The following is a 23,022-nucleotide window of genomic DNA, read 5'->3' as shown; positions in this document are numbered from 1 at the left end:
GGGGGCTGAGCTGCTGGCAAGCAGCTCTGCAGAGAGGCACCTGGGGGTCCTGGTGCACAGCTTGTTGGCCGTGAGCCACCAATGTGCCCTTGTGGCCAAGGCGGCCACTGGTATCCCCGGTTGCCTTGGGAAGAGCATTGCCAGCAGGTGCAGGGAAGTAATCCTCCCCCTCTACTCAGCCCTGGCGAGGCCACACCTGCAGTTCTGTGTCCAGTTCCGGGCTCTCCAATGCAAGAGGGGCATGGAGCTACTGGAGCGAGTCCAGCGGAGGGCTGCTAAGGGCATGAAGGGATTGCAGCATCTCTCCTATGAGGAAAGGCTGAGAGAGCTGGGACCGTTCAGCCTGGAGAAGAGAAGGCTGAGGGGGGATCTTTTCAATGCGTAGAAGTATCGGAAGGGAGGGTGTGGAGAGGCTGGAGCCAGACTCTTGTCAGTGGTGCCCAGCAATAGGATGAGAGGCAAGGGGCACCAACGGAAACACAAGAAGTTCCGTGTGAACATGAGAAAAAACCCTTCTTTCCTCTGAGGGTAACAGAGAACTGGAACAGGTTACGCACAGAGGTTGTGCAGTCTCCTTGCTTGGAGATATTCCAAAGCCATCTGCACACAAGCCCTGGAAACGGGCTCTAGGTGACCCTGCTGCAGCAGGGGGCTGGACTAGAAGACCTCCAGAGGTGCCTTCCAACCTCAGCCCTTCTGGCATTCTGGCATTCTGGCATTCCATGATTGCGTGTGCAGCCCCGGGCGCTGGACCCCTCGGGCCTGGGCCACTCTTCCCGGGGCTCTCTTGCTGGCCTGCCCCAGCCCCACGTCCTCCCCAGCCGTCGCCTCCGCGCGCTCGCCCGCTGCCAGCGGGGAGCTCGGCGCCAGCGCTCCAGGCGCAGCCCTGCTCCCCAGCCTGGGGGCAGCCCAGCAGGCGGCACGCTCTTGCCCCACTCGCTCAGGCGCATCCCGCCCCTGCACGGCACTCCCCACGCGACCCCTGCCCGCCACCTGCCACCCCCAGCGCAGGCGCCCGGCACGCCAAGACCCTCTCTCGCGGCACGCACAAAGCACACTCGAGCGCACCCAGCTGGGCACCCAGCACCTTTTATTCAGCGTTTGCCCTGCAGGCCCCAGCAGCCCCAGTGCTACGGAGACGCGGGGCTGCCGGGCGCCCGTCAGAAGGGCAGCAGCCCCTTGCTGCGCATGGCCAGGCTCTCGGAGAGCAAGTCCGCCAGGCGCGCGTAGCTCTGCTCGGGCAACAGCCGCAGCAGCAGCCGGTAGAGCAGCTCCCGGTCGCACTGGGAGGCGTAGAGCACCACGGCGCCCAGCACGCACACCACCAGCAGCTCCAGGCACACGAAGAGCACGCAGAGTCTCCTGCTGGACGGCGGAGGCATGGCAGCCGCAGCAGCCCACGCAGGCCATCGCAGCCCTGTCTTGCCCGCACCCAGCCCTGCGACCCAGGGGCCCCTGCAGGGAACCCTCCGCCTGCCCCCCGGGCGCTGCTCGTCGCTCCCTCGCGCAGGCTTGCAGAAGAGCCGCCACAAGCCCGCAAAGAAGGAAGCCCGCCACAAGGGCAACCCTCCCGGGGCACTTTCCCAGCTGCACAGCCCACAGCCCGGCAGCAGGAGCCCCAGCGCGGGAACCGCTCGCTGCACGGCAGCCCGGGCGCGGGCCCTGGCACACGAGGCACCCCCGGGGCAACTCACTTCAGCCAGGTAGCGAGGCCGCGTCTCTTGGCCAGCTCCTCCCTCTCCTGCACGTCAACAGAGAGCGGGCACACGTGTGCGGCTGCACGCGGCTGCACGCTGCCCCTCTCCGCACCGACAGCCCACCAGCCAGCTGGCCGGCCGGCCGGCCGGCTGGGGCAGCCCTCGCTGCCGCCTCTCGCCCTTACCAGCTGGGCTTCCAGCAGCTCGGGCAGCACACACCCCTCCGCCTGCGGCTCCTGCTCCATCCGCTGCTCGCTGCAGGCAACAGGGCTTGCTTGGACCAGCACGCGCCTCCCTGGCCACTGGCGCTCCCCGTCGCCATGCAGCGGGGCAACGGCGGTAGGGATGGGGGCAGGGACGGGCGTCTCCTCTCCCACCACGTGCTGCACAGACCCCCCGTGGCCTCCCGGCACCGCCGCTGGCACCCGCCGGCACTCCCGCTGCAGCACGGAGCCCCTGCAGAGCCCCGTGGGCAGAGCGCTCCCCGGGCCCCACTCACTAGGCGTTTTCCAGCTCCAGCTCCTCCACCTGCTCTCGCAGAGCCTGCATTGCCGCACGCTGCGCCTGCCAGACGGAAGGGTCACGCTCCGTGCGCCCACTGCAGCCCGCTGCCGGGCCCCGGCCGCTGGGCGCCCACCACCCGCTGCCCTCGCCCCCTCGGCGCTACCTTTGCCCGCTCCTGCTGCTCCCGCAGCTGCTCCTTCAGCTGCGCCGAGCGCTGCCTCTCCTGCAAAACACGGAGCACACCCTGCGGGCAGCGCAGCTGGCAGCCGCGCAGCCCCCTCCCCGGCCAGCCCCAGGCCTCGGCCCCCTCGCCACTGCCCCGCTCCAGGCCACAGGCAGGGCTGGCCGCGGACACGGACACGGGCACGGGCACGGACAGCCCAAGGGCAGTCACGCAGCCCGGCCCCCGGGGCGAACGCCCTCCCCACACCCCCCGCTGCCTGCAGCCTGCCGGCACCGCACGGCCAGCACGGCTCCCCTCGGCCCCCTACCTCGCGCAGCTCCTGCAGCCTCGCGTCTCTCTCCTGCTTGGCCGCCTGCAAGCGCTCCTGCAGCACAGCAGAGGCGAGGAGAGCGAGAGGAGCAGCCGTCAGGGCACGGCAGAGCTGCTGCCGGCAGCAGGTGCCCTGCCGCTGCCCTGGCAGGCGCTGCCCTCAGGGAGCCAGCTCTGCCGGCACCGCGCGGCACGGAGAGGCCCGCGGCCCAGCTCACCTCCAGCTCTGGCCGCAGCTCCTGCATGGCCTGCAGCTGCTGGCGGCTGCTGCAGCAGCGCTGCCCGAGGGCCTCGTTGTCCCCGCGCAGCTCCCGGGCGGCATCCTGCAGCTCCTGCTTCTCCTCCTGCTGCGTGGGCAAGGCGCAGAGCAGGCCTTCAGCGCAGGGCAGAGACGGCCCCGGCAGGGCCGCAGCGGGGGCAGCCCCAGCCCCTGCGCCAGGGGCACTCCGCACCTACCAGGCACCGCAGCAGCTCCCGGCAGCGGCCCCTCTCCTGCTGGCTCTGCTGCAGCTGCTCCCGCAGCCTGCTGAGCTTGTCCAGCAGCTCCTGCGGCTCCTCGGCCACTCTCCTGCGCCTCCGCTGCCTGCAGCCATGGGGGCCCTCAGTCGCCCTGCGCAGGCCCTCCCCGCTTCCCAGCCCTGCCTGCGTTTGGGGGACCTGTGTGGCACCCGGCGCCACACAGCTGCCGCGCCTGCTGCGTCCCCGCGCCCAGCACCGTGGCCATCATCCCACCTGGCCGCCTGCTCCGCCAGCCGGGCGTTGGTGCTCTGCAGCGCCTCGTGCTCCGCCTGCAGCAGCTCCAGCTGCTCCAGCAGCTCCCGCTTCTGCGCCCGCACCTGCCGCAGGGCCGCCCGCACCTCCGCCGCCTCCATGGCTTGTGCCCGGGCCGCACGCGCCCCACGCAGCTCCCCTGCGCTCTGCAAGCGCGCCCTGGGGGGGCCCCGGCCGCCTGCGGCAGGCAGGGCGAGATGAGACGCCGGCAGCGGCGGCTCTGGCGATGGGCACACGCAGCTGCTGCCCGCCCCAGAGCACGAGGCCAGCAGCAGCCCCAAAGCCTCGCTCCACGCGCCGCGTCACGCAACGCCACGCCGCGCCTGGCGCACGCGCTCAGCGGCAGTGCGGCCGCAAGGCAGCTGGGCGAGACTCTGCCGCCGCCCGGGCAAAGGCCGCCGCGCCGCGTGCTCACAATAGCTCGGGGCCGTCACAAAGGGCCCGTGTGTGCGCTGGCCCGGGGCGGCCTGTGACCCGCGCAGGCCCCCGCGCGCTGCTGCTGCCCCAGCCCCCTGCCCAGGCAGGGAGGGCGACAACCCCCGGCTGCAGGCACCCGGGCAAAGCCCTGCGCGGCCCTTTCCTCCACTGCCACGGAGGCAAAGAGCTCTTCTTTTCACCTGGCAAGTTACCCAGGGCAGCGATGGCACGTAGGGCTACCAGTGTGAAGATTGTGGGCCACCACTGCGCTGCAAAGTGCATGTATTCGGCCACGTTCGTATTATGTGGCTCCCCATCTTGGCCAATATGGAAGCGCCGACAAAGAGTACGAAGAAAGTTCAGATCTCACAACAAACGAGGTGTTTCTTCGTTTGGTATTCCTAACTTCTTTTACAGTAAAACTTGATGCTATCCACAGGAAGATATTATTTGAAAAACAGAGCAGTGTTTTCTTTGGAATCTCTCAATGAAATGTGAAAATATGATTGTTTCCACTTCTTTATTTTCCCTTGACCCTCTAGATGATTGACCTTGCTGAAAGAGAGCCCTGTGGGGAAACGCCTCTGTCTGCCTTGCCCGGGAAGTATTGGGCTTTCTGGTTTCAGATAAGAGAGGTCCCCTCGAGCCTTTGCCTCAGGCCTCCCCTCTCCAAAATCAAGGAGCTCTTCCCACGATGGCCTTCGCTTGCTGCTGTGTGCGTACATTTGAGTTGCCTAGCCTTCCTCAGCTCGACAAAGCAAGGCTGAGCAGAGCAAGCAGGCACAAGACAGCCAAGCGCAGGCAATGCAGGAGCTTCCTGCAGAGCTTCGATGACCACTTCCTGAGGCAGGTGCTAGAGGAGCCAGCGAGGAGAGGTGCTCTGCTGGCCCTTGTACTGCCAAAGAAGGCGGGGCGGGCTGGAGCTGTGAAGGCAGGGGCAAGCTTGGCTGCAGCAACCATGCGATGGTGGATTTGGGGATGCTGCGAGGAGGGAGCAGGGCAAAAAGCAGGCTCACAAGGCTGGACTTCCGGAGAGCAAACCTGGGCCTCTTCAGGGTCCTTCTGGGAAGAATCCCAGGTGCTAGGGCCCGAGCAGGAAGAGGGGCCGAGGAAAGCTGCTTGATATTCAAGGACGCCCTGCTGCAAGCTCCACAAGGGTCTCTGCCAAGGAGCAGTGGTGCCCAGTGGCAGGATGAGGGGCAACAGGCACCAGCGGAAGCACAGGAAGGTCTGTCTGGACCAAAGGAAAAACTTCTTTACTCCTAGGGAAACAGAGCGCTGGAAGAGGTTGCCCGGAGAGGCTGTGGAGTCTCCCTGCTTGGAGAGAGTCAAATGCCATTTGGCTAGGGCCCTGGGCAAGGTGCTTGAGGTGACCCTGTCTGAGCAGGGCGCTTGGACTAGATCATCTCCAAAGGCCACTTCCGACCTCAACCACTGTGTGATTCGGTGATTCTGAGAGTGCTCATCCTTCCTCCTCAGGCGCCATGCGGGTGTGCCCTGAATGGCACCGGAAAGCCCGAGAGCCTCGGCAGTCCAGCTGCTGCTGGAGCCGCTTCAAATGCGGCTTGGGTGAGCAGACATATTTGTACTTCCCAGCTTGGAAAGTTTGGTCTATACCATCCCAGCTGGTCATTTTGGCCGCTGGGCAAGCATTGCCTTCGGTCCAAAGAGCTGTGGTCTTAGCAGGTGCTAACAGGCAGTTAGAAAACTGCAAGGAGAGCAGACCTCCGTCGTCTTGTTGTTCACGAGTGCCTGCCACCCGTGCGGCTCTGGTGAAAGGAGAAAGTGTGGAGAAAGGGAGTCTTTGCCTTGTTCGGGGAGATTTGGGTTAGAGATCGTTTTGGCAAACTGCACATACGCTAGTGCCTGGGCCCCCACGGGTTGCACCCGTGAGTGCTGAGGGAGCTGCTGGGCGTCATTGCTAGGCCACTCTCCATCATCTTGGCAAGGACGTGGAGAAGAGGGGAGGTGCCTGAGGACTGGAGGAAGGCCTCTGTCACTCCAGTCTTCCAAAAGGGCCAGAAGGAGGAGCCAGGCAACTCCAGGCCGCTCAGCCTCACCTCGAGCCCTGGAAAACTGATGCAACAGCTCATCCTGGGTGCCATCTCGAAGCGTGTGAAGGAGAAGAAGGTGCTCAGGAGTAGTCGGCATGGCTTCACCAAGGGGAAATCATGCTTAACGAAGCTGAGAGTCTTCTAGGATGGGAGGACTAGCTGGCTAGGTGAGGGCAAAGCACCGCATGTTGTCTCCCTTGACTTCCGCAAGGCTTTTCACACTCTCTCCCATAGTGTCCTCACAGGCAAGCTGAGGAAGTGGGGCACAGACGAGCAGACAGTGAGGTGGATTGAAAACTGGCTGAAAGGCAGAGCTCAGCGGGTTGTGCTCAGTGGTGCAAGGTCTAGTCGGAGGCCTGTAGCTAGCGGTGTCCCCCGGGGGTCAATAGTGGGTCCAGTGTTTTTCCAGTGCTTCATCAATGATCTAGATGGAGGGACAGAGTGCACCTTCAGCAAGTTTGCTGAGGCTATGAAACTGGGAGGAGTGGCGGCTACACCAGAGGGCTGTGCTGCCCTTCAGAGGAACCTCGACACGCTGGAGAGCTGGGCAGAGAGGAACCTCATGGAGTTCAACCAAGGGAAGTGCAGGGTCCTGCAGCTGGGGAGGAATAACCCCATGCACGAGTGCAGGCTGGGGGCTGAGCTGCTGGCAAGCAGCTCTGCAGAGAGGCACCTGGGGGTCCTGGTGCACAGCTTGTTGGCCGTGAGCCACCAATGTGCCCTTGTGGCCAAGGCGGCCACTGGTATCCCCGGTTGCCTTGGGAAGAGCATTGCCAGCAGGTGCAGGGAAGTAATCCTCCCCCTCTACTCAGCCCTGGCGAGGCCACACCTGCAGTTCTGTGTCCAGTTCCGGGCTCTCCAATGCAAGAGGGGCATGGAGCTACTGGAGCGAGTCCAGCGGAGGGCTGCTAAGGGCATGAAGGGATTGCAGCATCTCTCCTATGAGGAAAGGCTGAGAGAGCTGGGACCGTTCAGCCTGGAGAAGAGAAGGCTGAGGGGGGATCTTTTCAATGCGTAGAAGTATCGGAAGGGAGGGTGTGGAGAGGATGGAGCCAGACTCTTGTCAGTGGTGCCCAGCAATAGGATGAGAGGCAAGGGGCACCAACGGAAGCACAAGAAGTTCCGTGTGAACATGAGAAAAAACCCTTCTTTCCTCTGAGGGTAATAGAGAACTGGAACCGGTTACGCACAGAGGTTGTGCAGTCTCCTTGCTTGGAGATATTCCAAAGCCATCTGCACACAAGCCCTGGAAACGGGCTCTAGGTGACCCTGCTGCAGCAGGGGGCTGGACTAGAAGACCTCCAGAGGTGCCTTCCAACCTCAGCCCTTCTGGCATTCTGGCATTCTGGCATTCCATGATTGCGTGTGCAGCCCCGGGCGCTGGACCCCTCGGGCCTGGGCCACTCTTCCCGGGGCTCTCTTGCTGGCCTGCCCCAGCCCCACGTCCTCCCCAGCCGTCGCCTCCGCGCGCTCGCCCGCTGCCAGCGGGGAGCTCGGCGCCAGCGCTCCAGGCGCAGCCCTGCTCCCCAGCCTGGGGGCAGCCCAGCAGGCGGCACGCTCTTGCCCCACTCGCTCAGGCGCATCCCGCCCCTGCACGGCACTCCCCACGCGACCCCTGCCCGCCACCTGCCACCCCCAGCGCAGGCGCCCGGCACGCCAAGACCCTCTCTCGCGGCACGCACAAAGCACACTCGAGCGCACCCAGCTGGGCACCCAGCACCTTTTATTCAGCGTTTGCCCTGCAGGCCCCAGCAGCCCCAGTGCTACGGAGACGCGGGGCTGCCGGGCGCCCGTCAGAAGGGCAGCAGCCCCTTGCTGCGCATGGCCAGGCTCTCGGAGAGCAAGTCCGCCAGGCGCGCGTAGCTCTGCTCGGGCAACAGCCGCAGCAGCAGCCGGTAGAGCAGCTCCCGGTCGCACTGGGAGGCGTAGAGCACCACGGCGCCCAGCACGCACACCACCAGCAGCTCCAGGCACACGAAGAGCACGCAGAGTCTCCTGCGGGACGGCGGAGGCATGGCAGCCGCAGCAGCCCACGCAGGCCATCGCAGCCCTGTCTTGCCCGCACCCAGCCCTGCGACCCAGGGGCCCCTGCAGGGAACCCTCCGCCTGCCCCCCGGGCGCTGCTCGTCGCTCCCTCGCGCAGGCTTGCAGAAGAGCCGCCACAAGCCCGCAAAGAAGGAAGCCCGCCACAAGGGCAACCCTCCCGGGGCACTTTCCCAGCTGCACAGCCCACAGCCCGGCAGCAGGAGCCCCAGCGCGGGAACCGCTCGCTGCACGGCAGCCCGGGCGCGGGCCCTGGCACACGAGGCACCCCCGGGGCAACTCACTTCAGCCAGGTAGCGAGGCCGCGTCTCTTGGCCAGCTCCTCCCTCTCCTGCACGTCAACAGAGAGCGGGCACACGTGTGCGGCTGCACGCGGCTGCACGCTGCCCCTCTCCGCACCGACAGCCCACCAGCCAGCTGGCCGGCCGCCGCCTCTCGCCCTTACCAGCTGGGCTTCCAGCAGCTCGGGCAGCACACACCCCTCCGCCTGCGGCTCCTGCTCCATCCGCTGCTCGCTGCAGGCAACAGGGCTTGCTTGGACCAGCACGCGCCTCCCTGGCCACTGGCGCTCCCCGTCGCCATGCAGCGGGGCAACGGCGGTAGGGATGGGGGCAGGGACGGGCGTCTCCTCTCCCACCACGTGCTGCACAGACCCCCCGTGGCCTCCCGGCACCGCTGCTGGCACCCGCCGGCACTCCCGCTGCAGCACGGAGCCCCTGCAGAGCCCCGTGGGCAGAGCGCTCCCCGGGCCCCACTCACTAGGCGTTTTCCAGCTCCAGCTCCTCCACCTGCTCTCGCAGAGCCTGCATTGCCGCACGCTGCGCCTGCCAGACGGAAGGGTCACGCTCCGTGCGCCCACTGCAGCCCGCTGCCGGGCCCCGGCCGCTGGGCGCCCACCACCCGCTGCCCTCGCCCCCTCGGCGCTACCTTTGCCCGCTCCTGCTGCTCCCGCAGCTGCTCCTTCAGCTGCGCCGAGCGCTGCCTCTCCTGCAAAACACGGAGCACACCCTGCGGGCAGCGCAGCTGGCAGCCGCGCAGCCCCCTCCCCGGCCAGCCCCAGGCCTCGGCCCCCTCGCCACTGCCCCGCTCCAGGCCACAGGCAGGGCTGGCCGCGGACACGGACACGGGCACGGACAGCCCAAGGGCAGTCACGCAGCCCGGCCCCCGGGGCGAACGCCCTCCCCACACCCCCCGCTGCCTGCAGCCTGCCGGCACCGCACGGCCAGCACGGCTCCCCTCGGCCCCCTACCTCGCGCAGCTCCTGCAGCCTCGCGTCTCTCTCCTGCTTGGCCGCCTGCAAGCGCTCCTGCAGCACAGCAGAGGCGAGGAGAGCGAGAGGAGCAGCCGTCAGGGCACGGCAGAGCTGCTGCCGGCAGCAGGTGCCCTGCCGCTGCCCTGGCAGGCGCTGCCCTCAGGGAGCCAGCTCTGCCGGCACCGCGCGGCACGGAGAGGCCCGCGGCCCAGCTCACCTCCAGCTCTGGCCGCAGCTCCTGCATGGCCTGCAGCTGCTGGCGGCTGCTGCAGCAGCGCTGCCCGAGGGCCTCGTTGTCCCCGCGCAGCTCCCGGGCGGCATCCTGCAGCTCCTGCTTCTCCTCCTGCTGCGTGGGCAAGGCGCAGAGCAGGCCTTCAGCGCAGGGCAGAGACGGCCCCGGCAGGGCCGCAGCGGGGGCAGCCCCAGCCCCTGCGCCAGGGGCACTCCGCACCTACCAGGCACCGCAGCAGCTCCCGGCAGCGGCCCCTCTCCTGCTGGCTCTGCTGCAGCTGCTCCCGCAGCCTGCTGAGCTTGTCCAGCAGCTCCTGCGGCTCCTCGGCCACTCTCCTGCGCCTCTGCTGCCTGCAGCCATGGGGGCCCTCAGTCGCCCTGCGCAGGCCCTCCCCGCTTCCCAGCCCTGCCTGCGTTTGGGGGACCTGTGTGGCACCCGGCGCCACACAGCTGCCGCGCCTGCTGCGTCCCCGCGCCCAGCACCGTGGCCATCATCCCACCTGGCCGCCTGCTCCGCCAGCCGGGCGTTGGTGCTCTGCAGCGCCTCGTGCTCCGCCTGCAGCAGCTCCAGCTGCTCCAGCAGCTCCCGCTTCTGCGCCCGCACCTGCCGCAGGGCCGCCCGCACCTCCGCCGCCTCCATGGCTTGTGCCCGGGCCGCACGCGCCCCACGCAGCTCCCCTGCGCTCTGCAAGCGCGCCCTGGGGGGGCCCCGGCCGCCTGCGGCAGGCAGGGCGAGAGGAGACGCCGGCAGCGGCGGCTCTGGCGATGGGCACACGCAGCTGCTGCCCGCCCCAGAGCACGAGGCCAGCAGCAGCCCCAAAGCCTCGCTCCACGCGCCGCGTCACGCAACGCCACGCCGCGCCTGGCGCACGCGCTCAGCGGCAGTGCGGCCGCAAGGCAGCTGGGCGAGACTCTGCCGCCGCCCGGGCAAAGGCCGCCGCGCCGCGTGCTCACAATAGCTCGGGGCCGTCACAAAGGGCCCGTGTGTGCGCTGGCCCGGGGCGGCCTGTGACCCGCGCAGGCCCCCGCGCGCTGCTGCTGCCCCAGCCCCCTGCCCAGGCAGGGAGGGCGACAACCCCCGGCTGCAGGCACCCGGGCAAAGCCCTGCGCGGCCCCTTCCTCCACTGCCACGGAGGCAAAGAGCTCTTCTTTTCACCTGGCAAGTTACCCAGGGCAGCGATGGCACGTAGGGCTACCAGTGTGAAGATTGTGGGCCACCACTGCGCTGCAAAGTGCATGTATTCGGCCACGTTCGTATTATGTGGCTCCCCATCTTGGCCAATATGGAAGCGCCGACAAAGAGTACGAAGAAAGTTCAGATCTCACAACAAACGAGGTGTTTCTTCGTTTGGTATTCCTAACTTCTTTTACAGTAAAACTTGATGCTATCCACAGGAAGATATTATTTGAAAAACAGAGCAGTGTTTTCTTTGGAATCTCTCGATGAAATGTGAAAATATGATTGTTTCCACTTCTTTATTTTCCCTTGACCCTCTAGATGATTGACCTTGCTGAAAGAGAGCCCTGTGGGGAAACGCCTCTGTCTGCCTTGCCCGGGAAGTATTGGGCTTTCTGGTTTCAGATAAGAGAGGTCCCCTCGAGCCTTTGCCTCAGGCCTCCCCTCTCCAAAATCAAGGAGCTCTTCCCACGATGGCCTTCGCTTGCTGCTGCGTGCGTACATTTGAGTTGCCTAGCCTTCCTCAGCTCGACAAAGCAAGGCTGAGCAGAGCAAGCAGGCACAAGACAGCCAAGCGCAGGCAATGCAGGAGCTTCCTGCAGAGCTTCGATGACCACTTCCTGAGGCAGGTGCTAGAGGAGCCAGCGAGGAGAGGTGCTCTGCTGGCCCTTGTACTGCCAAAGAAGGCGGGGCGGGCTGGAGCTGTGAAGGCAGGGGCAAGCTTGGCTGCAGCAACCATGCGATGGTGGATTTGGGGATGCTGCGAGGAGGGAGCAGGGCAAAAAGCAGGCTCACAAGGCTGGACTTCCGGAGAGCAAACCTGGGCCTCTTCAGGGTCCTTCTGGGAAGAATCCCAGGTGCTAGGGCCCGAGCGGGAAGAGGGGCCGAGGAAAGCTGCTTGATATTCAAGGACGCCCTGCTGCAAGCTCCACAAGGGTCTCTGCCAAGGAGCAGTGGTGCCCAGTGGCAGGATGAGGGGCAACAGGCACCAGCGGAAGCACAGGAAGGTCTGTCTGGACCAAAGGAAAAACTTCTTTACTCCTAGGGAAACAGAGCGCTGGAAGAGGTTGCCCGGAGAGGCTGTGGAGTCTCCCTGCTTGGAGAGAGTCAAATGCCATTTGGCTAGGGCCCTGGGCAAGGTGCTTGAGGTGACCCTGTCTGAGCAGGGCGCTTGGACTAGATCATCTCCAAAGGCCACTTCCGACCTCAACCACTGTGTGATTCGGTGATTCTGAGAGTGCTCATCCTTCCTCCTCAGGCGCCATGCGGGTGTGCCCTGAATGGCACCGGAAAGCCCGAGAGCCTCGGCAGTCCAGCTGCTGCTGGAGCCGCTTCAAATGCGGCTTGGGTGAGCAGACATGTTTGTACTTCCCAGCTTGGAAAGTTTGGTCTATACCATCCCAGCTGGTCATTTTGGCCGCTGGGCAAGCATTGCCTTCGGTCCAAAGAGCTGTGGTCTTAGCAGGTGCTAACAAGCAGTTCGAAAACTGCAAGGAGAGCAGACCTCCGTCGTCTTGTTGTTCACGAGTGCCTGCCACCCGTGCGGCTCTGGTGAAAGGAGAAAGTGTGGAGAAAGGGAGTCTTTGCCTTGTTCGGGGAGATTTGGGTTAGAGATCGTTTTGGCAAACTGCACATACGCTAGTGCCTGGGCCGCCACGGGTTGCACCCGTGAGTGCTGAGGGAGCTGCTGGGCGTCATTGCTAGGCCACTCTCCATCATCTTGGCAAGGACGTGGAGAAGAGGGGAGGTGCCTGAGGACGGGAGGAAGGCCTCTGTCACTCCAGTCTTCCAAAAGGGCCAGAAGGAGGAGCCAGGCAACTCCAGGCCGCTCAGCCTCACCTCGAGCCCTGGAAAACTGATGCAACAGCTCATCCTGGGTGCCATCTCGAAGCGTGTGAAGGAGAAGAAGGTGCTCAGGAGTAGTCGGCATGGCTTCACCAAGGGGAAATCATGCTTAACGAAGCTGAGAGTCTTCTAGGATGGGAGGACTAGCTGGCTAGGTGAGGGCAAAGCACCGCATGTTGTCTCCCTTGACTTCCGCAAGGCTTTTCACACTCTCTCCCATAGTGTCCTCACAGGCAAGCTGAGGAAGTGGGGCACAGACGAGCAGACAGTGAGGTGGATTGAAAACTGGCTGAAAGGCAGAGCTCAGCGGGTTGTGCTCAGTGGTGCAAGGTCTAGTCGGAGGCCTGTAGCTAGCGGTGTCCCCCGGGGGTCAATAGTGGGTCCAGTGTTTTTCCAGTGCTTCATCAATGATCTAGATGGAGGGACAGAGTGCACCTTCAGCAAGTTTGCTGAGGCTATGAAACTGGGAGGAGTGGCGGCTACACCAGAGGGCTGTGCTGCCCTTCAGAGGAACCTCGACACGCTGGAGAGCTGGGCAGAGAGGAACCTCATGGAGTTCAACCAAGGGAAGTGCAGGGTCCTGCAGCTGGGGAGGAATAACCCCATGCACGAGTGCAGGCTGGGGGCTGAGCTGCTGGCAAGCAGCTCTGCAGAGAGGCACCTGGGGGTCCTGGTGCACAGCTTGTTGGCCGTGAGCCACCAATGTGCCCTTGTGGCCAAGGCGGCCACTGGTATCCCCGGTTGCCTTGGGAAGAGCATTGCCAGCAGGTGCAGGGAAGTAATCCTCCCCCTCTACTCAGCCCTGGCGAGGCCACACCTGCAGTTCTGTGTCCAGTTCCGGGCTCTCCAATGCAAGAGGGGCATGGAGCTACTGGAGCGAGTCCAGCGGAGGGCTGCTAAGGGCATGAAGGGATTGCAGCATCTCTCCTATGAGGAAAGGCTGAGAGAGCTGGGACCGTTCAGCCTGGAGAAGAGAAGGCTGAGGGGGGATCTTTTCAATGCGTAGAAGTATCGGAAGGGAGGGTGTGGAGAGGATGGAGCCAGACTCTTGTCAGTGGTGCCCAGCAATAGGATGAGAGGCAAGGGGCACCAACGGAAGCACAAGAAGTTCCGTGTGAACATGAGAAAAAACCCTTCTTTCCTCTGAGGGTAATAGAGAACTGGAACCGGTTACGCACAGAGGTTGTGCAGTCTCCTTGCTTGGAGATATTCCAAAGCCATCTGCACACAAGCCCTGGAAACGGGCTCTAGGTGACCCTGCTGCAGCAGGGGGCTGGACTAGAAGACCTCCAGAGGTGCCTTCCAACCTCAGCCCTTCTGGCATTCTGGCATTCTGGCATTCCATGATTGCGTGTGCAGCCCCGGGCGCTGGACCCCTCGGGCCTGGGGCACTCTTCCCGGGGCTCTCTTGCTGGCCTGCCCCAGCCCCACGTCCTCCCCAGCCGTCGCCTCCGCGCGCTCGCCCGCTGCCAGCAGGGAGCTCGGCGCCAGCGCTCCAGGCGCAGCCCTGCTCCCCAGCCTGGGGGCAGCCCAGCAGGCGGCACGCTCTTGCCCCACTCGCTCAGGCGCATCCCGCCCCTGCACGGCACTCCCCACGCGACCCCTGCCCGCCACCTGCCACCCCCAGCGCAGGCGCCCGGCACGCCAAGACCCTCTCTCGCGGCACGCACAAAGCACACTCGAGCGCACCCAGCTGGGCACCCAGCACCTTTTATTCAGCGTTTGCCCTGCAGGCCCCAGCAGCCCCAGTGCTACGGAGACGCGGGGCTGCCGGGCGCCCGTCAGAAGGGCAGCAGCCCCTTGCTGCGCATGGCCAGGCTCTCGGAGAGCAAGTCCGCCAGGCGCGCGTAGCTCTGCTCGGGCAACAGCCGCAGCAGCAGCCGGTAGAGCAGCTCCCGGTCGCACTGGGAGGCGTAGAGCACCACGGCGCCCAGCACGCACACCACCAGCAGCTCCAGGCACACGAAGAGCACGCAGAGTCTCCTGCGGGACGGCGGAGGCATGGCAGCCGCAGCAGCCCACGCAGGCCATCGCAGCCCTGTCTTGCCCGCACCCAGCCCTGCGACCCAGGGGCCCCTGCAGGGAACCCTCCGCCTGCCCCCCGGGCGCTGCTCGTCGCTCCCTCGCGCAGGCTTGCAGAAGAGCCGCCACAAGCCCGCAAAGAAGGAAGCCCGCCACAAGGGCAACCCTCCCGGGGCACTTTCCCAGCTGCACAGCCCACAGCCCGGCAGCAGGAGCCCCAGCGCGGGAACCGCTCGCTGCACGGCAGCCCGGGCGCGGGCCCTGGCACACGAGGCACCCCCGGGGCAACTCACTTCAGCCAGGTAGCGAGGCCGCGTCTCTTGGCCAGCTCCTCCCTCTCCTGCACGTCAACAGAGAGCGGGCACACGTGTGCGGCTGCACGCGGCTGCACGCTGCCCCTCTCCGCACCGACAGCCCACCAGCCAGCTGGCCGGCCGCCGCCTCTCGCCCTTACCAGCTGGGCTTCCAGCAGCTCGGGCAGCACACACCCCTCCGCCTGCGGCTCCTGCTCCATCCGCTGCTCGCTGCAGGCAACAGGGCTTGCTTGGACCAGCACGCGCCTCCCTGGCCACTGGCGCTCCCCGTCGCCATGCAGCGGGGCAACGGCGGTAGGGATGGGGGCAGGGACGGGCGTCTCCTCTCCCACCACGTGCTGCACAGACCCCCCGTGGCCTCCCGGCACCGCCGCTGGCACCCGCCGGCACTCCCGCTGCAGCACGGAGCCCCTGCAGAGCCCCGTGGGCAGAGCGCTCCCCGGGCCCCACTCACTAGGCGTTTTCCAGCTCCAGCTCCTCCACCTGCTCTCGCAGAGCCTGCATTGCCGCACGCTGCGCCTGCCAGACGGAAGGGTCACGCTCCGTGCGCCCACTGCAGCCCGCTGCCGGGCCCCGGCCGCTGGGCGCCCACCACCCGCTGCCCTCGCCCCCTCGGCGCTACCTTTGCCCGCTCCTGCTGCTCCCGCAGCTGCTCCTTCAGCTGCGCCGAGCGCTGCCTCTCCTGCAAAACACGGAGCACACCCTGCGGGCAGCGCAGCTGGCAGCCGCGCAGCCCCCTCCCCGGCCAGCCCCAGGCCTCGGCCCCCTCGCCACTGCCCCGCTCCAGGCCACAGGCAGGGCTGGCCGCGGACACGGACACGGGCACGGGCACGGACAGCCCAAGGGCAGTCACGCAGCCCGGCCCCCGGGGCGAACGCCCTCCCCACACCCCCCGCTGCCTGCAGCCTGCCGGCACCGCACGGCCAGCACGGCTCCCCTCGGCCCCCTACCTCGCGCAGCTCCTGCAGCCTCGCGTCTCTCTCCTGCTTGGCCGCCTGCAAGCGCTCCTGCAGCACAGCAGAGGCGAGGAGAGCGAGAGGAGCAGCCGTCAGGGCACGGCAGAGCTGCTGCCGGCAGCAGGTGCCCTGCCGCTGCCCTGGCAGGCGCTGCCCTCAGGGAGCCAGCTCTGCCGGCACCGCGCGGCACGGAGAGGCCCGCGGCCCAGCTCACCTCCAGCTCTGGCCGCAGCTCCTGCATGGCCTGCAGCTGCTGGCGGCTGCTGCAGCAGCGCTGCCCGAGGGCCTCGTTGTCCCCGCGCAGCTCCCGGGCGGCATCCTGCAGCTCCTGCTTCTCCTCCTGCTGCGTGGGCAAGGCGCAGAGCAGGCCTTCAGCGCAGGGCAGAGACGGCCCCGGCAGGGCCGCAGCGGGGGCAGCCCCAGCCCCTGCGCCAGGGGCACTCCGCACCTACCAGGCACCGCAGCAGCTCCCGGCAGCGGCCCCTCTCCTGCTGGCTCTGCTGCAGCTGCTCCCGCAGCCTGCTGAGCTTGTCCAGCAGCTCCTGCGGCTCCTCGGCCACTCTCCTGCGCCTCCGCTGCCTGCAGCCATGGGGGCCCTCAGTCGCCCTGCGCAGGCCCTCCCCGCTTCCCAGCCCTGCCTGCGTTTGGGGGACCTGTGTGGCACCCGGCGCCACACAGCTGCCGCGCCTGCTGCGTCCCCGCGCCCAGCACCGTGGCCATCATCCCACCTGGCCGCCTGCTCCGCCAGCCGGGCGTTGGTGCTCTGCAGCGCCTCGTGCTCCGCCTGCAGCAGCTCCAGCTGCTCCAGCAGCTCCCGCTTCTGCGCCCGCACCTGCCGCAGGGCCGCCCGCACCTCCGCCGCCTCCATGGCTTGTGCCCGGGCCGCACGCGCCCCACGCAGCTCCCCTGCGCTCTGCAAGCGCGCCCTGGGGGGGCCCCGGCCGCCTGCGGCAGGCAGGGCGAGAGGAGACGCCGGCAGCGGCGGCTCTGGCGATGGGCACACGCAGCTGCTGCCCGCCCCAGAGCACGAGGCCAGCAGCAGCCCCAAAGCCTCGCTCCACGCGCCGCGTCACGCAACGCCACGCCGCGCCTGGCGCACGCGCTCAGCGGCAGTGCGGCCGCAAGGCAGCTGGGCGAGACTCTGCCGCCGCCCGGGCAAAGGCCGCCGCGCCGCGTGCTCACAATAGCTCGGGGCCGTCACAAAGGGCCCGTGTGTGCGCTGGCCCGGGGCGGCCTGTGACCCGCGCAGGCCCCCGCGCGCTGCTGCTGCCCCAGCCCCCTGCCCAGGCAGGGAGGGCGACAACCCCCGGCTGCAGGCACCCGGGCAAAGCCCTGCGCGGCCCCTTCCTCCGCTGCCACGGAGGCAAAGAGCTCTTCTTTTCACCTGGCAAGTTACCCAGGGCAGCGATGGCACGTAGGGCTACCAGTGTGAAGATTGTGGGCCACCACTGCGCTGCAAAGTGCATGTATTCGGCCACGTTCGTATTATGTGGCTCCCCATCTTGGCCAATATGGAAGCGCCGACAAAGAGTACGAAGAAAGTTCAGATCTCACAACAAACGAGGTGTTTCTTCGTTTGGTATTCCTAACTTCTTTTACAGTAAAACTTGATGCTATCCACAGGAAGATATTATTTGAAAAACAGAGCAGTGTTTTCTTTGGAATCTCTCGATGAAATGTGAAAATATGATTGTTTCCACTTCTTTATTTTCCCTTGACCCTCTAGATGATTGACCTTGCTGAAAGAGAGCCCTGTGGGGAAACGCCTCTGTCTGCCTTGCCCGGGAAGTATTGGGCTTTCTGGTTTCAGATAAGAGAGGTCCCCTCGAGCCTTTGCCTCAGGCCTCCCCTCTCCAAAATCAAGGAGCTCTTCCCACGATGGCCTTCGCTTGCTGCTGCGTGCGTACATTTGAGTTGCCTAGCCTTCCTCAGCTCGACAAAGCAAGGCTGAGCAGAGCAAGCAGGCACAAGACAGCCAAGCGCAGGCAATGCAGGAGCTTCCTGCAGAGCTTCGATGACCACTTCCTGAGGCAGGTGCTAGAGGAGCCAGCGAGGAGAGGTGCTCTGCTGGCCCTTGTACTGCCAAAGAAGGCGGGGCGGGCTGGAGCTGTGAAGGCAGGGGCAAGCTTGGCTGCAGCGACCATGCGATGGTGGATTTGGGGATGCTGCGAGGAGGGAGCAGGGCAAAAAGCAGGCTCACAAGGCTGGACTTCCGGAGAGCAAACCTGGGCCTCTTCAGGGTCCTTCTGGGAAGAATCCCAGGTGCTAGGGCCCGAGCGGGAAGAGGGGCCGAGGAAAGCTGCTTGATATTCAAGGACGCCCTGCTGCAAGCTCCACAAGGGTCTCTGCCAAGGAGCAGTGGTGCCCAGTGACAGGATGAGGGGCAACAGGCACCAGCGGAAGCACAGGAAGGTCTGTCTGGACCAAAGGAAAAACTTCTTTACTCCTAGGGAAACAGAGCGCTGGAAGAGGTTGCCCGGAGAGGCTGTGGAGTCTCCCTGCTTGGAGAGAGTCAAATGCCATTTGGCTAGGGCCCTGGGCAAGGTGCTTGAGGTGACCCTGTCTGAGCAGGGCGCTTGGACTAGATCATCTCCAAAGGCCACTTCCGACCTCAACCACTGTGTGATTCGGTGATTCTGAGAGTGCTCATCCTTCCTCCTCAGGCGCCATGCGGGTGTGCCCTGAATGGCACCGGAAAGCCCGAGAGCCTCGGCAGTCCAGCTGCTGCTGGAGCCGCTTCAAATGCGGCTTGGGTGAGCAGACATGTTTGTACTTCCCAGCTTGGAAAGTTTGGTCTATACCATCCCAGCTGGTCATTTTGGCCGCTGGGCAAGCATTGCCTTCGGTCCAAAGAGCTGTGGTCTTAGCAGGTGCTAACAAGCAGTTCGAAAACTGCAAGGAGAGCAGACCTCCGTCGTCTTGTTGTTCACGAGTGCCTGCCACCCGTGCGGCTCTGGTGAAAGGAGAAAGTGTGGAGAAAGGGAGTCTTTGCCTTGTTCGGGGAGATTTGGGTTAGAGATCGTTTTGGCAAACTGCACATACGCTAGTGCCTGGGCCGCCACGGGTTGCACCCGTGAGTGCTGAGGGAGCTGCTGGGCGTCATTGCTAGGCCACTCTCCATCATCTTGGCAAGGACGTGGAGAAGAGGGGAGGTGCCTGAGGACGGGAGGAAGGCCTCTGTCACTCCAGTCTTCCAAAAGGGCCAGAAGGAGGAGCCAGGCAACTCCAGGCCGCTCAGCCTCACCTCGAGCCCTGGAAAACTGATGCAACAGCTCATCCTGGGTGCCATCTCGAAGCGTGTGAAGGAGAAGAAGGTGCTCAGGAGTAGTCGGCATGGCTTCACCAAGGGGAAATCATGCTTAACGAAGCTGAGAGTCTTCTAGGATGGGAGGACTAGCTGGCTAGGTGAGGGCAAAGCACCGCATGTTGTCTCCCTTGACTTCCGCAAGGCTTTTCACACTCTCTCCCATAGTGTCCTCACAGGCAAGCTGAGGAAGTGGGGCACAGACGAGCAGACAGTGAGGTGGATTGAAAACTGGCTGAAAGGCAGAGCTCAGCGGGTTGTGCTCAGTGGTGCAAGGTCTAGTCGGAGGCCTGTAGCTAGCGGTGTCCCCCGGGGGTCAATAGTGGGTCCAGTGTTTTTCCAGTGCTTCATCAATGATCTAGATGGAGGGACAGAGTGCACCTTCAGCAAGTTTGCTGAGGCTATGAAACTGGGAGGAGTGGCGGCTACACCAGAGGGCTGTGCTGCCCTTCAGAGGAACCTCGACACGCTGGAGAGCTGGGCAGAGAGGAACCTCATGGAGTTCAACCAAGGGAAGTGCAGGGTCCTGCAGCTGGGGAGGAATAACCCCATGCACGAGTGCAGGCTGGGGGCTGAGCTGCTGGCAAGCAGCTCTGCAGAGAGGCACCTGGGGGTCCTGGTGCACAGCTTGTTGGCCGTGAGCCACCAATGTGCCCTTGTGGCCAAGGCGGCCACTGGTATCCCCGGTTGCCTTGGGAAGAGCATTGCCAGCAGGTGCAGGGAAGTAATCCTCCCCCTCTACTCAGCCCTGGCGAGGCCACACCTGCAGTTCTGTGTCCAGTTCCGGGCTCTCCAATGCAAGAGGGGCATGGAGCTACTGGAGCGAGTCCAGCGGAGGGCTGCTAAGGGCATGAAGGGATTGCAGCATCTCTCCTATGAGGAAAGGCTGAGAGAGCTGGGACCGTTCAGCCTGGAGAAGAGAAGGCTGAGGGGGGATCTTTTCAATGCGTAGAAGTATCGGAAGGGAGGGTGTGGAGAGGATGGAGCCAGACTCTTGTCAGTGGTGCCCAGCAATAGGATGAGAGGCAAGGGGCACCAACGGAAGCACAAGAAGTTCCGTGTGAACATGAGAAAAAACCCTTCTTTCCTCTGAGGGTAATAGAGAACTGGAACCGGTTACGCACAGAGGTTGTGCAGTCTCCTTGCTTGGAGATATTCCAAAGCCATCTGCACACAAGCCCTGGAAACGGGCTCTAGGTGACCCTGCTGCAGCAGGGGGCTGGACTAGAAGACCTCCAGAGGTGCCTTCCAACCTCAGCCCTTCTGGCATTCTGGCATTCTGGCATTCCATGATTGCGTGTGCAGCCCCGGGCGCTGGACCCCTCGGGCCTGGGCCACTCTTCCCGGGGCTCTCTTGCTGGCCTGCCCCAGCCCCACGTCCTCCCCAGCCGTCGCCTCCGCGCGCTCGCCCGCTGCCAGCGGGGAGCTCGGCGCCAGCGCTCCAGGCGCAGCCCTGCTCCCCAGCCTGGGGGCAGCCCAGCAGGCGGCACGCTCTTGCCCCACTCGCTCAGGCGCATCCCGCCCCTGCACGGCACTCCCCACGCGACCCCTGCCCGCCACCTGCCACCCCCAGCGCAGGCGCCCGGCACGCCAAGACCCTCTCTCGCGGCACGCACAAAGCACACTCGAGCGCACCCAGCTGGGCACCCAGCACCTTTTATTCAGCGTTTGCCCTGCAGGCCCCAGCAGCCCCAGTGCTACGGAGACGCGGGGCTGCCGGGCGCCCGTCAGAAGGGCAGCAGCCCCTTGCTGCGCATGGCCAGGCTCTCGGAGAGCAAGTCCGCCAGGCGCGCGTAGCTCTGCTCGGGCAACAGCCGCAGCAGCAGCCGGTAGAGCAGCTCCCGGTCGCACTGGGAGGCGTAGAGCACCACGGCGCCCAGCACGCACACCACCAGCAGCTCCAGGCACACGAAGAGCACGCAGAGTCTCCTGCGGGACGGCGGAGGCATGGCAGCCGCAGCAGCCCACGCAGGCCATCGCAGCCCTGTCTTGCCCGCACCCAGCCCTGCGACCCAGGGGCCCCTGCAGGGAACCCTCCGCCTGCCCCCCGGGCGCTGCTCGTCGCTCCCTCGCGCAGGCTTGCAGAAGAGCCGCCACAAGCCCGCAAAGAAGGAAGCCCGCCACAAGGGCAACCCTCCCGGGGCACTTTCCCAGCTGCACAGCCCACAGCCCGGCAGCAGGAGCCCCAGCGCGGGAACCGCTCGCTGCACGGCAGCCCGGGCGCGGGCCCTGGCACACGAGGCACCCCCGGGGCAACTCACTTCAGCCAGGTAGCGAGGCCGCGTCTCTTGGCCAGCTCCTCCCTCTCCTGCACGTCAACAGAGAGCGGGCACACGTGTGCGGCTGCACGCGGCTGCACGCTGCCCCTCTCCGCACCGACAGCCCACCAGCCAGCTGGCCGGCCGCCGCCTCTCGCCCTTACCAGCTGGGCTTCCAGCAGCTCGGGCAGCACACACCCCTCCGCCTGCGGCTCCTGCTCCATCCGCTGCTCGCTGCAGGCAACAGGGCTTGCTTGGACCAGCACGCGCCTCCCTGGCCACTGGCGCTCCCCGTCGCCATGCAGCGGGGCAACGGCGGTAGGGATGGGGGCAGGGACGGGCGTCTCCTCTCCCACCACGTGCTGCACAGACCCCCCGTGGCCTCCCGGCACCGCCGCTGGCACCCGCCGGCACTCCCGCTGCAGCACGGAGCCCCTGCAGAGCCCCGTGGGCAGAGCGCTCCCCGGGCCCCACTCACTAGGCGTTTTCCAGCTCCAGCTCCTCCACCTGCTCTCGCAGAGCCTGCATTGCCGCACGCTGCGCCTGCCAGACGGAAGGGTCACGCTCCGTGCGCCCACTGCAGCCCGCTGCCGGGCCCCGGCCGCTGGGCGCCCACCACCCGCTGCCCTTGCCCCCTCGGCGCTACCTTTGCCCGCTCCTGCTGCTCCCGCAGCTGCTCCTTCAGCTGCGCCGAGCGCTGCCTCTCCTGCAAAACACGGAGCACACCCTGCGGGCAGCGCAGCTGGCAGCCGCGCAGCCCCCTCCCCGGCCAGCCCCAGGCCTCAGCCCCCTCGCCACTGCCCCGCTCCAGGCCACAGGCAGGGCTGGCCGCGGACACGGACACGGGCACGGACAGCCCAAGGGCAGTCACGCAGCCCGGCCCCCGGGGCGAACGCCCTCCCCACACCCCCCGCTGCCTGCAGCCTGCCGGCACCGCACGGCCAGCACGGCTCCCCTCGGCCCCCTACCTCGCGCAGCTCCTGCAGCCTCGCGTCTCTCTCCTGCTTGGCCGCCTGCAAGCGCTCCTGCAGCACAGCAGAGGCGAGGAGAGCGAGAGGAGCAGCCGTCAGGGCACGGCAGAGCTGCTGCCGGCAGCAGGTGCCCTGCCGCTGCCCTGGCAGGCGCTGCCCTCAGGGAGCCAGCTCTGCCGGCACCGCGCGGCACGGAGAGGCCCGCGGCCCAGCTCACCTCCAGCTCTGGCCGCAGCTCCTGCATGGCCTGCAGCTGCTGGCGGCTGCTGCAGCAGCGCTGCCCGAGGGCCTCGTTGTCCCCGCGCAGCTCCCGGGCGGCATCCTGCAGCTCCTGCTTCTCCTCCTGCTGCGTGGGCAAGGCGCAGAGCAGGCCTTCAGCACAGGGCAGAGACGGCCCCGGCAGGGCCGCAGCGGGGGCAGCCCCAGCCCCTGCGCCAGGGGCACTCCGCACCTACCAGGCACCGCAGCAGCTCCCGGCAGCGGCCCCTCTCCTGCTGGCTCTGCTGCAGCTGCTCCCGCAGCCTGCTGAGCTTGTCCAGCAGCTCCTGCGGCTCCTCGGCCACTCTCCTGCGCCTCCGCTGCCTGCAGCCATGGGGGCCCTCAGTCGCCCTGCGCAGGCCCTCCCCGCTTCCCAGCCCTGCCTGCGTTTGGGGGACCTGTGTGGCACCCGGCGCCACACAGCTGCCGCGCCTGCTGCGTCCCCGCGCCCAGCA

Source organism: Apteryx mantelli, chromosome Z (genome assembly GCF_036417845.1).
Source record: "Apteryx mantelli isolate bAptMan1 chromosome Z, bAptMan1.hap1, whole genome shotgun sequence".
NCBI lineage: Eukaryota > Metazoa > Chordata > Aves > Apterygiformes > Apterygidae > Apteryx > Apteryx mantelli.
Note: the sequence above shows the minus strand (reverse complement) of the source record.